Source organism: Muntiacus reevesi, chromosome 7 (genome assembly GCF_963930625.1).
Source record: "Muntiacus reevesi chromosome 7, mMunRee1.1, whole genome shotgun sequence".
NCBI lineage: Eukaryota > Metazoa > Chordata > Mammalia > Artiodactyla > Cervidae > Muntiacus > Muntiacus reevesi.
In genome coordinates, this window is record NC_089255.1 from 32,761,703 (window position 1) to 32,776,920 (window position 15,218).

The 15,218-nt window shown below is 37.4% G+C and overlaps 1 protein-coding gene and 1 non-coding gene across 2 annotated transcripts in view; one reads left to right on the forward strand and one right to left on the reverse strand.

Annotated features, from left to right (window-relative positions):
• Nucleotides 1-15,218, forward strand: part of SPRED1 (sprouty related EVH1 domain containing 1) — a 114,164-nt gene that overhangs the window by 13,225 nt on the left and 85,721 nt on the right. The window lies entirely within an intron of this gene.
• On the reverse strand, nucleotides 6,639-6,771 carry LOC136172775 (small nucleolar RNA SNORA70). Its single transcript, XR_010664114.1, has one exon. It is a non-coding gene; the product is annotated as a small nucleolar RNA SNORA70 (small nucleolar RNA).

Genomic DNA, 15,218 nt, shown 5'->3' on the forward strand with positions numbered 1-15,218 from the left:
TGTAGTCAATAATTGAATTGTGTTTTCAATATGAAATGAAATGTTTTTAATCATTTATATTAGGAAAAAAGGAAAACTTTTAACTGAATTCTTTGTGTATTTATATCCTATGGCATTATATGCCTCTAACTTGTGTGGCACATTTCTGGGAGGAAGTGTACTCTGCTTAGAGGCAGCATTTAGGGTACATTAGGGTGTTCCTCAAGGGCAAGTCATGATTGTGCACTGTAATTACAGCAGCTGCCATATTCAAACAAAAAGTAAGAATGTAAAAGTCCAGCAAAGATTAATAGACACTTTTTGAAGTACAAAGAGAATGCAGTCACGCTGTAGGAAACTTGGGATGTAGCAGGAAATTCCCCACAGAAGAAGCTTTCTTCTTTGCACTCACGTTAAATGGCTCAGAGGTTACAGCGTCTGCCTCCAATGCGGGAGACCCGGGTTTGATCCCTGGGTTGGGAAGATCCCCTGGGGAAGGAAATGGCAACCCACTCCAGTACTCTTGCCTGGAGAATCCCGTGGACAGAGGAGCCTGGTGGGCTACAGTCCACGGGGTCGCAAAGAGTCGAACACGACTGAGTGACTTCACTTTCACTTCTTTCACTTTAAAAGTTTTATAAAGGCAAAAAATATATAGAAAGGATTTTAAGTTTAAGATTTGTATCTCTAAAAATGTCACATAGATCATATGATTTATATAGATAGTGAGTTACCTGTATCAGAAAGAACAGAATTATGCCAATTGGCACATTATGAAATCTGGAAATCTATATAGAAAAGAAAAGAAACTCAGATTCTAGTCTCAGTTTTGCCATTTAGAGCAAGTCTTTTAGTGTCTGAGCATCTGTGCTTATGAAGTCAGTACTCTTTTCTTATGCACAAATTACTTTTTGCATGAAAATTATATAAAAATGGATTTATGTATGTATGAGTTTTGATTTACCATTGGGGGAAAGAAGTGTTTTTTAGACGATTGAGAAAAAAAATAGAGGTAAGCAGAGAAGGCAGAAAAAGGGAAGGTTTTAGAAGACTTTAGGAGGAAGAGGAAAGCCTAGGAATTAGAATCGAAGTGTCTGGGCCTGTTGGGGAACTAAATGGTATCGGTACATATGAAGAGTATAGTAAGTTAGATTATTCGTTGTTGTTCAGCCGCTAAGTTGTGGCCAACTCTTTGTGACCCCTGTGGACTGTAGCATGCCTGCTTCTGTCTTTTTTAGATGTGGTTTCCACTTTAGGAAATGGGAAGAGGCTAGTTTAGGGGGAGAAGAGATTTTAAATCTTGAAATGTGTTTTACTCTATAAATCATAGGATTTTATTCTAAGATTTATTCTATGCATCATATGAATTTTATCCTGATACATTGTTCCATTTTGGATAGTATTAATAGCTGAAGTGTATTAAGTATTTTGCTGTATGTCAAACATGAATTATCTCATTTGACCTTTCATTCCAAAGCAGATTATGATTAACTCTCAATTCTTTTTTTAAAAACCTTTGGTGCACAGAATTAGACTAATGATTATCTTGGTTCATACTGTCATCATTGGTCTATGTATGGACCTCTGTAGTCTATTATTTTTACTTTTTGATTTACTTGACAAGTATTCACTCAGTATAATCCAAGAATCAGGACATTGATGATAACTAAAATCTACCTAACACACTGCTGTTATATTTCTTTGACCTCTACCTAGAGGTTACGTTATCCCGTGTTGTGTATTTATCATTTTGTTGCTGTTGTTCAGTCACTAAGTTGTCCATGGGGTCGACTTTGCCATCCCACAGACTGTAGCATGCCAGGCTTCTCCGTATCCACTGTATCCAGGAGTTTGCCCACATTCATGTCCAGTGAGTTGGCAGTGCTGTCTGTCTCATCTTCTGCCACCTGCTTCTCCTTTTACCTTTAATCCTTCCCAGAATCAGGGTCTTTTCCAGTGAGTCAGCTCTTCACATCAAGTATTGGCCAAAGTATTGGAGTTTGAGCTTTGGCAACAGTCCTTCCAATGAACATTCAGGGTTGATTTCCTTTACATCCTGTTAAAAAAAGACCTTTATCATATATATGTACACCTAACAGTGTCTCATTATTTTTGAAATCTATAAAGGGAATATGGGCTTCCCTGGTGGCTCAGTGGTAAAGAATCTGCCTGCCAATGCAGGAGACAGGTTCGGTCCCCGGATTGAGAAGATCTCCTGGACGGAAATGGCAATGCACTCCAGTTTTCTTGCCTGGAAAATCCCATGGACAGAGGAGCCTGACAGCTACAATCCATAGGACTAAACAGTAACAACAGAAATATACTTATGTATATATCAACTCCTGAACTGATTTTTTTATGCTCAGTAATGTATTAAGATGTCTCCATTCTTTTTGTTATGGTTTTTAATTCATTTGCCCTGCCATATAATACTCCATTGTGTTACATTACCACAATATAGACAGTTTGTTGTTTAAGAATATTTGAGTTATTTTTAGGTATTTGCTATCACGAGTGTTACCACTGTGAACATTTTTGCAGTATTCTAATGCATATATGCTAAAGGTTCTCTTTAATGTATTTAGGGTTAAAATAGTTGGATTTAAGCTATGTTGTAAATTTTCAAGTTTACAAGGTAATAATACAAAACTGTCCCCATGTAGTTCCAATTTGTACTCCTACTGGCAGTGTGAGAGAATGGGTATAAAAACTGAATTTTTGTAACAGATGATATTTGCTAACATGTTTTTTGCTTACTGTGTGGCAGACACTGTTCTAAATTCTTAAATGATAAATAAATTTTTAAATTCCCACGTCCATCCTATTGGGTACTGTTACATCTGTTTTATAGATGAGGAAACTGAGGCATGAGAGGACTAACCTATTAGTAAAGGATAGGATTCAAACTTCGTTAGGTCAGGCTTCAGCGGCCAGCCTCCGAACTGTTGTGATATCTTAGCTTTCCATATGGCTATTTATGGGTTCACCTTCTCTTTTCCTTTTCCTCTGTCCCCGTTGGTTTCTTGGCCTTTATTTGCTTTCGATAGTGAGTTTTGGTTATTGTTTCCTTATATTATTTTGTGTTAGCATTGTCCATTGTGTAGACTTCCTTTAAAAAGCAATTTCTTAAAAAACCGAAGTTTTCTTATTTATAGAATGAGTAAGATGGTTCAGATGATACCTAGCATTTTTGGCTCTAGGATTTTGTAACTTGGCATAATCTCCTATATAGTTCATAATTAATTTAAGAATAGTTACTCACATTTTCTTTTTCTTAAATATTAAGATGTGAAACAGCTTAGTATGCTTTATTTCATTGTAAAATTTGATTTAAAGTTAATTCTTTATTTTTAGTAGAATATTGTCAGCTTCCCTGGTGGCTCAGACAATAAAGAATCTGCATGCAGTGTAGGAGACCTGGGTTGGGAAGATCTTTTGGAGAAGGGAATGGCTATCTACTCCAGTATTCTTGCCTGGAGAATTCCATGGACAGAGGAGCCTGGGGGGCTATAGTCCATGAGTTGCAGAGTCACACATGACTGAGCGACTATCTGTACATCAGTAAGCTATTAAGTAGCTAATGAAATTCTGGCATGGACGTGAATGTATACTGATTTCAACGTAGGCTTTTGTGTATACATCTGTTGAGCTGAATGAAATTTTTTCCTTTAGTGTTTGTAGGTATTGTTCTTGAGGTTTTTTTGTTTTGTTTTGTTTTTTTAAGCCAGTCATCTTTGTAATCTGCTGCCAGTTGCTTGGTAAATGTTTTATTTTTTGTTTTACCCTTTAGGTACTTAGTTAAGATAAAATATTATTTTTAAATTCTGATTCTAGTGATAGATGACAATTTATTTGGTTAATATTGAATGACAAAGTTCTAGACCCAGTTATATATACTTAATTATCTGTATATCTTGCCAAAGTAGGATATTATCTCAACCTCAGATCTTGAAGTGTTTAGGTACTGTAAAAATAGTACTTAGAGCTGTTTCAATAAAGAAAAGTCTGTTAATTCAAATTCATTATGTGTGTGCTGCACATTTAATAGTAGTTAATGTTTCAGTGCAGTGAGCTCTATAAGAATCAGTCATACATGTGTGTTGAAGTGGTAGTCTGATAGAAACAGCCAAACAGATGGAGATCAGGATGTTGCAGCATTTCTTACTAGTCAAATTTAGTCCTTCTTCTGGTTTTTACTTTGCTCTTAGCTTTGGCACAATCATTAATATTGATTCTGAGTGAAATAGATTAAAACAAATATTAATTGAGCATTTATTATATGCTGGAGAAAGGAACTAAAAGTTTTTGTTTTCAGGTGTTAAGCCGATAAGCTTTGGGGATACAGATGAGTAAAATCTGAGTCTTTGCCTTCACCGAATTCTCAGTCTGATACTGGAAATAGATGATTGGTTCTTTGGTAATGAAGGACTTGATTCCCTGCTATTGGAAAAGACAAGTCCCAGGAGAGTGAGAAAAAACACTGAAAGTAAAAATTACTTCATTTTGGAAAGACATGTTTACATGTTATGTATGTAACTTTGTGTGTAGTTCAGTAATCTGGTGATTAAAGTAGCTACAGTCTTGTCTTTCAGTTCACTTTGAAGTTTTTACAGTAGGATAGATTGTGTGTAAATGTGGCACTGTTAGTCGCTTAGTCGTGTCTGACTCTTTGTGACCCAGTGGACCGTAGCCTGCCAGGCTCCTCTGTCCATGGGATTCTCCAGGCAAGAACACTGGAGTGGGTTGACAGTCCCTTCTCCAGGAGATGTTCCTCACCCAGGGACTGAACCCAGATATCCTGTATTGCAGGCAAATACTTTACCATCTGAGCCTGCAGGGAAGTTGTGAATTTCTCCAGGCAAGAATACTGGAGTGGGTAGCCATACCCTTCTCCAGGGGGTCTTCTCAACCCAGGGATCGAACTCAGGTCTCTGGCATTGCAGGCAGATTCTTCACTGTGTAAGAAGGGTAAAAGATTTAAGGACTTCCCTGGTGGTCCAGTGGCTAAGACTCCAAGCTCCCCACACAAGAGCCCTGAGTTCGATTCCTGAGGGAACTAGATCCCAGATGATGCAACTAAGTTCATGTGCTGGAACTAAAGATGTAGCACGCTGCAATTTAAAAAGATCCCGCATGCCACGGTGAAGGTAGAAATCCTACATGCTGCAACTAAGACCTGGAGTAGCCAAGTAAATAAAAATAAATTTTTATAATGAAGGTAAAAGATTTAGTGTCTTATCAACTTAGAGCTGAGAGTAGATGATTGTGAACTTAGTCTTTTTATGACTTTAGACTATGTATTATAAATAGTTATATTTACTGATGTTTACTTAAAAGATGTAAAATCTTTTATATATAAATCTAATATATATATCTGATATATATAAATCTAGTATATATAAATAAAATTATATGTATTAATGTTTACTTAAAAAGGCTTTTATCTTTTCTTTTTAAAAAATCATTTCTTTGATTAGCAAGAGCTTTGAAATGAGTAATTTGTAATATTTTAGTCCACCTGGGTCAAGTTTTAGTGTAAGAACATGAGCTGTGTTATTCAAAGGTAGATAAATGGTGCAAACAGCCTAAATTTGATAGGGAGACAAAGGGGGCATTTTACGTGAAGTACGTTGTTGTTGTTCCAACATGTCGTTCTCAAGTAACTTGCCATGAACTTAATGAACCTACTGTAATTTTTCTGTTTCTTAATTATTGTATTAAAAACTATAGATTTTATGGGCAGAGAGGTCAAGGTAGAAGCACTCAAGGGTTTACATACACATGCTATTTTGTCATTGTCTCCCATCAGCCTACATAAGCTTGAGAATTTTTCTCTATTGTATACTAAAGAGCTTTCAAAAGTTTGTGGCAGATACTGGTAAAGCAAGCATAAGGTAGTTCTCATATTGCTGTGTTTCCTCAGAAATTTCATGTGTGTATACAGTCTTACTTGGAAATAATTTTAGACCTACAAAAAGATAAGAAAAAAATGTACCAAGAATATTCATATATTCTTCGACTGGCTTTCTAAAATGTTGGTATCTTAAATAGCCAAACAGGAAATTAACATTGATAATAATATTATCTACAGACCTTATTTCAAGTTTTATCAGTTGTTCTACTAATGTCCTTTTTTCTAGTTCAGAATCCAATCCAGCATTGTGTGTTGTATCAGGTATTCCTGATACAACAGGTATTCAGGTATCAGGTATTCACGTTTCTTTGTTTCCTGTAATCTGGAATAGTTCTTCAGTCTTTCTTTCATAATTTTGAAACTTTTTGAAGAATACTGATCAAGTATTTTGTAGAATGTTCTTCAGTTTGCATTTATCTGGCGCCCAGTCTTGATTATTGAAGTTAAACACTTTGGGCGACGACACTGTAGAGCGAAGGTGTGTTCTTGCTTCAGGAGGTCATGATGGTGACACATCCCGTACTAATGATAGAGCTTTGATCATTTGGTTCACATGACGGCTGCCAGATTTTCAGTCAGGGCGTCAGTCAGTTGCTTCTTATTCTGTAGCTTGGCACACATGGACATCTTGACTTAACCAGTGTGGATCCTTGCCGTGTGCCCTTAGGCTTTCCAAAGGCATTGTCATACCCGTCTGGGGCCTGGACTGGGGACACTGTGCCAGTCCTGAGTGTCCACTGGAAGGGGCTGTCTCCAGGGTCCCTTAGAGCAGCCCAGCCAGGCAGCATGCTGCATGCATGCCAGGAGGCTGCTGTTTGCAGCCGTGGTACACCAGGCCCCCTCGGGGAAAAGAGCACAGTCAGCTTAGCTGACTTCAAACGAGCACTTCCATTTTGTCTTCCCAATATGTTCTGTGTTCATTTGGTATTTTCCCTGCCGCAGCTTTAGAGTCATTGTATTTTTATTGGAGAATTATATTGAGAAACTGTTACCTGAGTAATAGGTGTGCTTATGGGCTTGCCACATGGTACAGTGGTGAAGAATCCGCCTGCCAGTGCCGCAGATGCAAGAGACGCAGGTTTGATCCCTGGGCCAGGAAAGATCCCCTGGAGTAGGAAATAGCAACCCACTCCAGTATTCTTGCTTGGAAAAGTCCATGGAACGAGGAGCCTGGTGGGCTGCAGCCCATGGAGTTGCAAAGAGTTGGACACGACTGAACACATGCCTACACACAGATGTGCTTATTGGCATTGGGGTGAAGCTGGTGGTACAGACCCCATTTTACAGATGAGGAAAGCTAAGCTGAAGGTTAAAAGTCTTGTTCATAATGGTCAGATAAAAGTGATTGAGTTGGGACATAAACGCAGGCTTTTTCAGTCCAGAGTCTAGATCTTTCCACTTGCTCTCCTGTATCACTGTAGTTCCTTCCTTAAACACTTGTCCTTTCCATTAATTCTACTATTTGCCTTTTCTGGCACAAATAGGTACACTCTAGTTCTTAATATTCAAGAAAATTATTAAATAGTATAATATTTCAAAAAAAGCTTTTCAAAACAGAAAATAGTCTTTACAGTTCAAAAAATATTTTATTATATGCTTACTGTGGTTAAGGCAGTATGGTGGACGTTGGTAGTATTTGAGTATGTGCTTATATGTTTTGAGAGGACATCATGCTGAGAATTTTTTGTTTGTTTACAATGGTATTTTTTTCCCCTCAATAGATAGCTGAGGGGTTGAGGTAGATGAGGGGTTGGGGCTGTTGTGAACTGATTCATTGTCCAAGAATCTAAATGGCTTAGAGATTTATATATTATATATAAATCATGCTAAATAAATATATAGTATTTAGGTTAATATATATTTATATGTGCCTCTTTTTAATATACTGCCACTTAATAATTTTAGTAATATTATGCAACCATTAAACAATATCTGTTGGCTGAGCACACTTAAATAAACACTTTGCTGTTGCTTCTAATTCTTGCATTAACTTCTTGAGTTGATACTATTTTTCCCATATTCCATGTGAACAAAGAGAATATGCCTAAGATCATAAAATTTAATAAATATCATAAAATGGTTTTAAATCCAAGTTTTATGCTGCCTATTGTGTAAAGCACTGTTTATGTTATATATGTATTTGCACTTTCAGAATGTCCCTTGGTTCTCATATTGAGGGTGTGATGAAAAAGTTTATTCTGTATACCTACATATGGGATTTTGAGTTCATTCTGCCAAGGTTAGAAGCCCAGTTCTGTCACTTATCAGTTTTGTGATCTTGGAGTTTTTTTAAATCATGTCTATAAAATGAGGGTAATAATTATATCTGTTTTGGAGGGTTATCTTGAGGATTACATATAACACATGGAAAGCATTGAACTGTGCAAATAGCAAGTACTGAAGTGTTAGCTGCCTGTTAATAATAGTAGCGGTAATAGAAGAAGTAACTAATACTTTGCAAAGAAACATCAGAAGTTCAACAGTAGAATAAACACTGGTAATTGACAGATATTATGATGGACTACTTGGGATAATTTTGTGATTATTGGATAATTCATAGAATCAAAGAAAGTGGGAAAGAGAAAGGGATTTGATTAAATAACATCTTTATCTCTGATTTTTTTGAAAGAGGGTACTAAGGCCATAATGATAAAGTAACTTGACCAAACTGTTGAAGTTGCATTGTATCACTCTCAGTAGAAACTTTGACTTTATGGCTGTTAATTCAATGTTCTTTCCACTACAGATTTTTTCCCCTAATCTCTGTTAAGGGAAATAATTTATGTGGGATATCATTCTCTTCTTTATTTTTAGGAGTCCTTGATACTGACTGGTATCAAACAGTAATTCCTAAAAGATAGCCAATTAAGTTGGAAGATAATATATGATTTGCCTCTTTAGAGGGGTTTGATAGCATAGTAATACTTTTACTCAGAATCCCTTCATTAATAGGAACAGCAGATAAGTAAAAAAGCATCTCTGAGAGCATGGTTTAGTTCCTCTTGCTGGGCAGCAGAATGTTGGCATGAAATAGTTTATTTTTAGCTTTAGGGTGAGTTCTTTATTAATTTTTAGAAAAGTAAAAAGCAGATGCAAAGAAGATAATGATCATCTATATTCTTATCCAAAATTAATTGCTAACTTGGTGTATTAAAACGCAGAGACATCACTTTGCCAACAAAGGTCCATACAGTCAAGGCTATGGTTTTTCTAGTAGTCATGTTCTATTGGATGTGAGAGTTGAGTGATAAGGAAGGCCAAGCACCTAAGAATTGATGCTTTCAAACTATGGTCCTGAAGAAGACTCTAAGAGTCCCTTGGACTGGAAGCAGCTCAAACCAGTCAATCCTAAAGGAAATCAGTCCTGAATATTCATTGGAAAGACTGATGCTAAAGCTGAAACTCCAATACTTTGGCCACCTGATGTGAAGAACTGACTCATTGGAAAAGACTCTGATGTTGGGAAAGATTAGAGGTGGGAGAAGAAGGGGACGACAGGATGAGATGATTGGATGGCGTCACCGACTTGATGGACATGAGTTTGAGCAAGCTCTGGGAGTTGGTGATGGACAGAGAAGCCTGGTGTGTTGCAGTTCATGGGATCGCAAAGAGTCGGACACGACTGAGCAACTGAACTGAACTGAACTGATGCCTGTTTCCTAATATCAATGAGAAATGTATTCTTTACACCTTAGCTGTAATCTTTTCAAATAAAATCTTGTAGATTATAATTTGTCTGATGATTAAAATTTGTTTGGTGATGGCTTCTTTTCATTTTAACATTACCTGTTTTTAATTTCACTGAGGACCATGCTTAATAGCATGCTCTTTTGGTTTTTAAAACACTGTATGAGAACCACGATGCTGATTTAAATCCAGTATTGCTCATAATTTAAAAATGTCTCCCCTAAGTTTTAGTGTGTTTCCATGAGGTATGAACATTTTGCTGAACATCTTAGGGGGGCGGGGCATGGAGTGGTATTAGGCTTTGTATAAACATGTTGTGTTGTCAAGGTGGATATGTTTACTTCGTGAAATTACGATTACAGATTTGAAACTTGTTTCTCTGTAGAAGGGGGAGTCAAGATCATGGAATCATTTTTTTTTAATCGTTTTTTTAAATAGCTGCTATACGCCTACATTTAGACTGATAAAACTGTAGAAAAATGAAAAATATAATTAATGAAGAATATTCCAAATACTATTCTTTCTTTTACATAAATGAAACTGGGGATAAAGAGCGACTTTTTTCTTTACTTTCTAGTCACAGTTTTTTAAATTGCAGAGAAGAACTACAACAGCATGAATTTTAAATTCTTGCTTAGTCACTTATAAATAAATCATTTATGCTTACTTAACCTCTTGAATAGCATATTAAAAAGCAGAGACATTACTTTGCCAACAAAGGTCCATCTAGTCAAAGCTATGGTTTTTCCAGTGGTCATGTATGGATGTGAGAGTTGGACTGTGAAGAAAGCTGAGCACAAAAGAATTGATGCTTTTGAACTGTGGTGTTGGAGAAGACTCTTGAGAGTCCCTGGGACTGCAAGGAGATCCAACCAGTCCATCCTAAAGGAGATCAGTCCTGGGTGTTCATTGGAAGGACTGATGCTGAAGCTGAAGCTCCAATACTTTGGCCACCTCATGCAAAGAGTTGACTCATGGAAAAGACCCTGATGCTGGGAGGGATTGGGGGCAGGAGGAGAAGGGGACGACAGAGTATGAGATGGGTAGATGGCATCACTGACTTGATGGACATGAGTTTGGGTAAACTCTGGGAGTTGGTGATACACAGGGAGGCCTGGCGTGCAACGATTCATGGGGTTGCAAAGAGTCGGACAGGACTGATCGACTGAACTGAACCTCTTGAAACTTTAGTTTCCATATCTGTTATATAGGATTAACACCATTTTGCAGGGCTATTGTTGGAATTAAAAATAATAACTTTACTCCAAATAGATTGGATATATATTAAAATCTACATAAATTTTGCTGTTAATGTTGTTAGACCTTGAATTGCTTTGTTTCATTTTGGTACTTTGATTGTTTTTATGATTATAAAAGAAGAGAATAAAGGTAACCTCTAACTCTGCTACTAAAGAATAGCCATGATGACATCCAGCATGTTGTGAATTTTTCTGGAATTTTTTTAAGGTATATTATGCACATTTTATCTTACTATTTCTCTAAAACTGGGTCTTCAGGATTTGGCCTCTTACCATGAGTGAAATATATAGCTCTTGCAGAGTTTTCAGCAAGAGTCATATGACCTGACTTATGTTTTTGTTTTTATTTTTTTGACCACACCACACATCATGTATGAGATCTTAGTTCTCCAACCAGGGATCAAACCTGCACCCCTTGCCTTAGAAGTGTGGAGTCTTAACCACTGAACTGCTAGGGAAGTCCCTTAAGATTTTTAAAGATCACTTAAACGTTATTGGCTTCTAAATATACTAAAGACACTTTTTTTTTAAGTTACTTTCTTCCTCAAAAAAGTCCATGGATATTTTAAACTGAATTACCAGTAGATAAACAGAATTTAGACAGAATTGTCATCTTTGTAATACTGAGTTTTGCTTTTAGAAAACATAAAATGTGCTTTTATCTGTTCAGGTCATTTATGCTCTTCCATGAACATGAATTTTAAAGATTTCTTTATATTGATCCTGCACATTTCATTTTAGTACTTTTATGTCTTATTGTTGTGGATTAGCTTTTTTTTATAATCTTAACTCACTGGTAAAGAAGAAAGCCAGTTAATTTTGATGTATTTTTTTATATCCAACTGCTACATATGCTTTCTGGTGTTTTTTTTTTTTTTAATAGACCTTATTTTTAGAGAAGTTTGAGGTTCACAGCAAAACTGAGGGGGAGGTACAGATTTGCCACACACTCCCTGCCCAAACAGGTATCTAACTGCCCAGTTGTCAACATCCCCCACTAGAATGGAACATTTGTTACAATTTATGAACCTACGCGTCAATCATCATTATCACCCAGAGTCCATAGTTAACATTTAGGGTTTATTCTTGGTGTTGTAGCATAGTAATCACAGTTGTTTTAAATTCTTGGTTTGGTAATTCCAACATCTCTACCATGTCTGAGTCTGGTTCTGATCTTTTGCTTCTTTAGATTGTGTTTGTTACCTTTTATTGTGATATGCCTTATAATTTTTTCTTGATAGCCAGACATGATATATTGACTGAAAAGAACTGCTATAAATAGGCCTTTAGTAATGTAGTAAAGTGTGTGTGTGTGTGTGTGTTTGTGTAGGGGGGTGGGTAGGAAAGTGTTTTATAGCTCTGTTACTCTGTGTGTGTGTGTGTGTGTGTGTGTGTAGGGGATGGGTAGGAAAGTGTTTTATAGCTCTGTTACTGTGTGTGTGTGTGTGTGTGTGTGTGTGTGTGTGTGTGTGTAGGGGATGGGTAGGAAAGTGTTTTATAGCTCTGTCACTGTGTGTGTGTGTGTGTAGGGGATGGGTAGGAAAGTGTTTTATAGCTCTGTCACTGTGTGTGTGTGTGTGTGTGAGCACATGTGCACCCATGCGCTCAGTTGTGTCTGACTCTTTGTGACCACATGGACTGTAGCCTGCCAGGCTCCTCTGTCCATAGGATTTTCCAGGCAAGAACACTGGAGCAGGTTGACATTTCCTTCTCCAGGGGACCTTCCCCACCCAGGGATCGAACCCGCGTCTTCTGCGTCTCCTGCATTGGCAGGCAGGTTCTTTGCCAGTTGAGCCACAGAGGAAGCCCCCCCCAGTTCTGTTATTAAGTTTCAGTCTTTTTTTGCTCCAGCTTTATTGAATTATAACTGACAAAAATTCTTTATACTTAAGATGTACATCTTAGTGTTTTGATATCTGTATACATTATAAAATAATCACAGCAGTCAGTGTAATTAACATATCTGTCACAGCGTAGAGGTACCTTTTTTCTTTTTTCTGTTAAGAACATTTAAGATGTACAGTTAGCAAACTTCAAGTATATAATTAAGTATTGTTAATTATAATTACATTGCTGAACATTTGGTCTTCAGAACTTAGCTTTTTGTGATCCTATGTCTCTGGATTGTGAACCTCTTAAATGCTCTTTGTCCCTCACCCCTCTTAAGGAGGACAAGATGGCTGAATTGGGCTGAGGTTGGGTTTTTGTTTACCTTCCCTTAGGTCATTTAGGTTCTGATACAACTTTAGGTGGTTATTGTTGTTTAGTCAACAAGTTGTGTCTGACTCTTTTGTGACCCGATGGACTGTAACCCACCAGGCTCCTCTGTCCATGGGATTTCCCAGGCAAGAATACTGGACTGGGTTGCCATTTCCTCCTCCAGGGTATCCTCCTGACCCAGGGATTGAACCTGGGTCTCCTGCATTGGCAGGTGGATTCTTTACTTCTGAGCCACCAGGAAAACCCATTTAGGAGGTTAAACTCTGGTTAAATAATTTCTCCTGAAGTCAAGCTTTGTTAAGAAGAACAGTGTGCTCCAGTGTATTTCAAAATGCTTTCTTTCCCTCTTCTGGAAATATGAGGGAATTTTCCCTGATATTCACTGTGAGGACTTGTTAGAGTGCCAAGAGGGAAAACTAACAAAAGTGGGTGGAGGGGCATTTTGATGACTGAATTATTAATCTCAGAATTGTTCACTCAGCCTCCAGCAGCTCATCAGTACCCCAGGTTCCCTACCCAGCACTGTTTCCCAAAGAGCTCTCTGCTCTCAGGTTTCTGATCTGATAAACTGTCCTTCTCCATAATCTCTGCCTCTTCAAGTTTGGGGGCAGTAGTTTGCCCTGTGACCTCACTATTATTACTGATCCCAAGAAGTGTTGATTTTTCAGTTTGTAGAGCTTTTTACTTGTTAGCATAGATTGGTGGCTTCCAAGCTTACTATGGGCTGGATTGGAAACAGAATGTCCTTATTTTTCTGATAAAAATTTTGTTTTAAAAGCATCATATAATTTTAAATAAGGATAATTTTAAAATCTGTACTTCATTTCTCTTTTTTTCCCTCACTCCTCTTTAATCATATTACTGTAATATTAATTTTTTAACTTCCTCAGAAATGTTGTCCTATAGCTGGCTGTAATAGAAGTGCCTCAGATATTTTCACTTAGAGGTGTGTAGTAATTACGGAGCTTTTAATAGACTTTACATGTTAGGTAAGTATTTTTCTGTATTACTTTGTTGACAGAGGTCCATCTAGTCAAAGCTTTGGTTTTTCTAGTAGTCATGTATGGACGTGAGAGTTGAACTATAAAGAAAGCTGAGTGCTGAAGAATTGATGCTTTTGAACTGTGGTGTTGGAGAAGACTCTTGAGAGTCCCTTGGACCTCAAAGGGATCCAACCAGTCCATCCTAAAGGAGATCAGTGCTGGGTGTTCATTGGAAGGACTGATGCTGAGGCTGAAACTCCCAATACTTTGGCCACCTGATGGGGAGAGCTGACTCACTGGATGCTGGGAAAGACCCTGATGGCTGGGAAAGATTGAAGACAGGAGGAGAAGAGGACGACAGAGGATGAGATGGATGGATGGCATCACTGACTCAATGGAAATGAGTTTGGGCAAGCTCCAGGAGTTGGCGATGAACAGGGAGGCCTGGAGTGCTGCAGTCCATGGGGTCACAAACAGTCAGACAAGACTGAGTAACTGAACTGAACTGAACTGATTTCTGTATTTCTTTAGCAATATATATTCTTTTAAGAATATTTTCAAGAGTTAATGTTGAATTTTTTTTAGCATCATTTAAGGTATTAAAGTCTTTCTGAAACAGTGTGTCTTCATTCCCAGGTTAGTTCCTTTTTCAGTGTTTGAATCTGGGGCTACAAGCTACGTAAAATAGTGTTTCCCTACTTTATTGCATTTATATTTAAAACTGCTCACGTTTCTATGTGTTTTTATTTACAGTACACATTATTATGTTGCTATCTGTATTGTTTATCGTGCTCTTTAATAATGCATTTTAGGTGGTGAACTCCTTGAAGAAAGTGGTGTCTTTTACAGAAAGTAGTCTTCAATAAGTAAAAGCACTATCCCTTCCTTCATGTTTCCTCTTCTTTCTAATTTACCTCCATTCATCCTTAAGCTCTTATAAGATCCAGACTGCACTTATTTCCTGGGAAGACAAATCACTCTGAGATCCTCAGTAGTCTTCCCTGAATGACACGTAGTTGAAACAAGTTTTTATTTATATCTTTTGGGTTTTGCTTGGATTGTAAGAATGTACTTGCTTGCAACTCTCAATGTTGTTAGAGTTGGTTTTGGAGGCTCTTAGGCTTACCTGTCCTAAGTTAAAATTACTTGACCACAAGGGTGCAGGGAAATGACTGA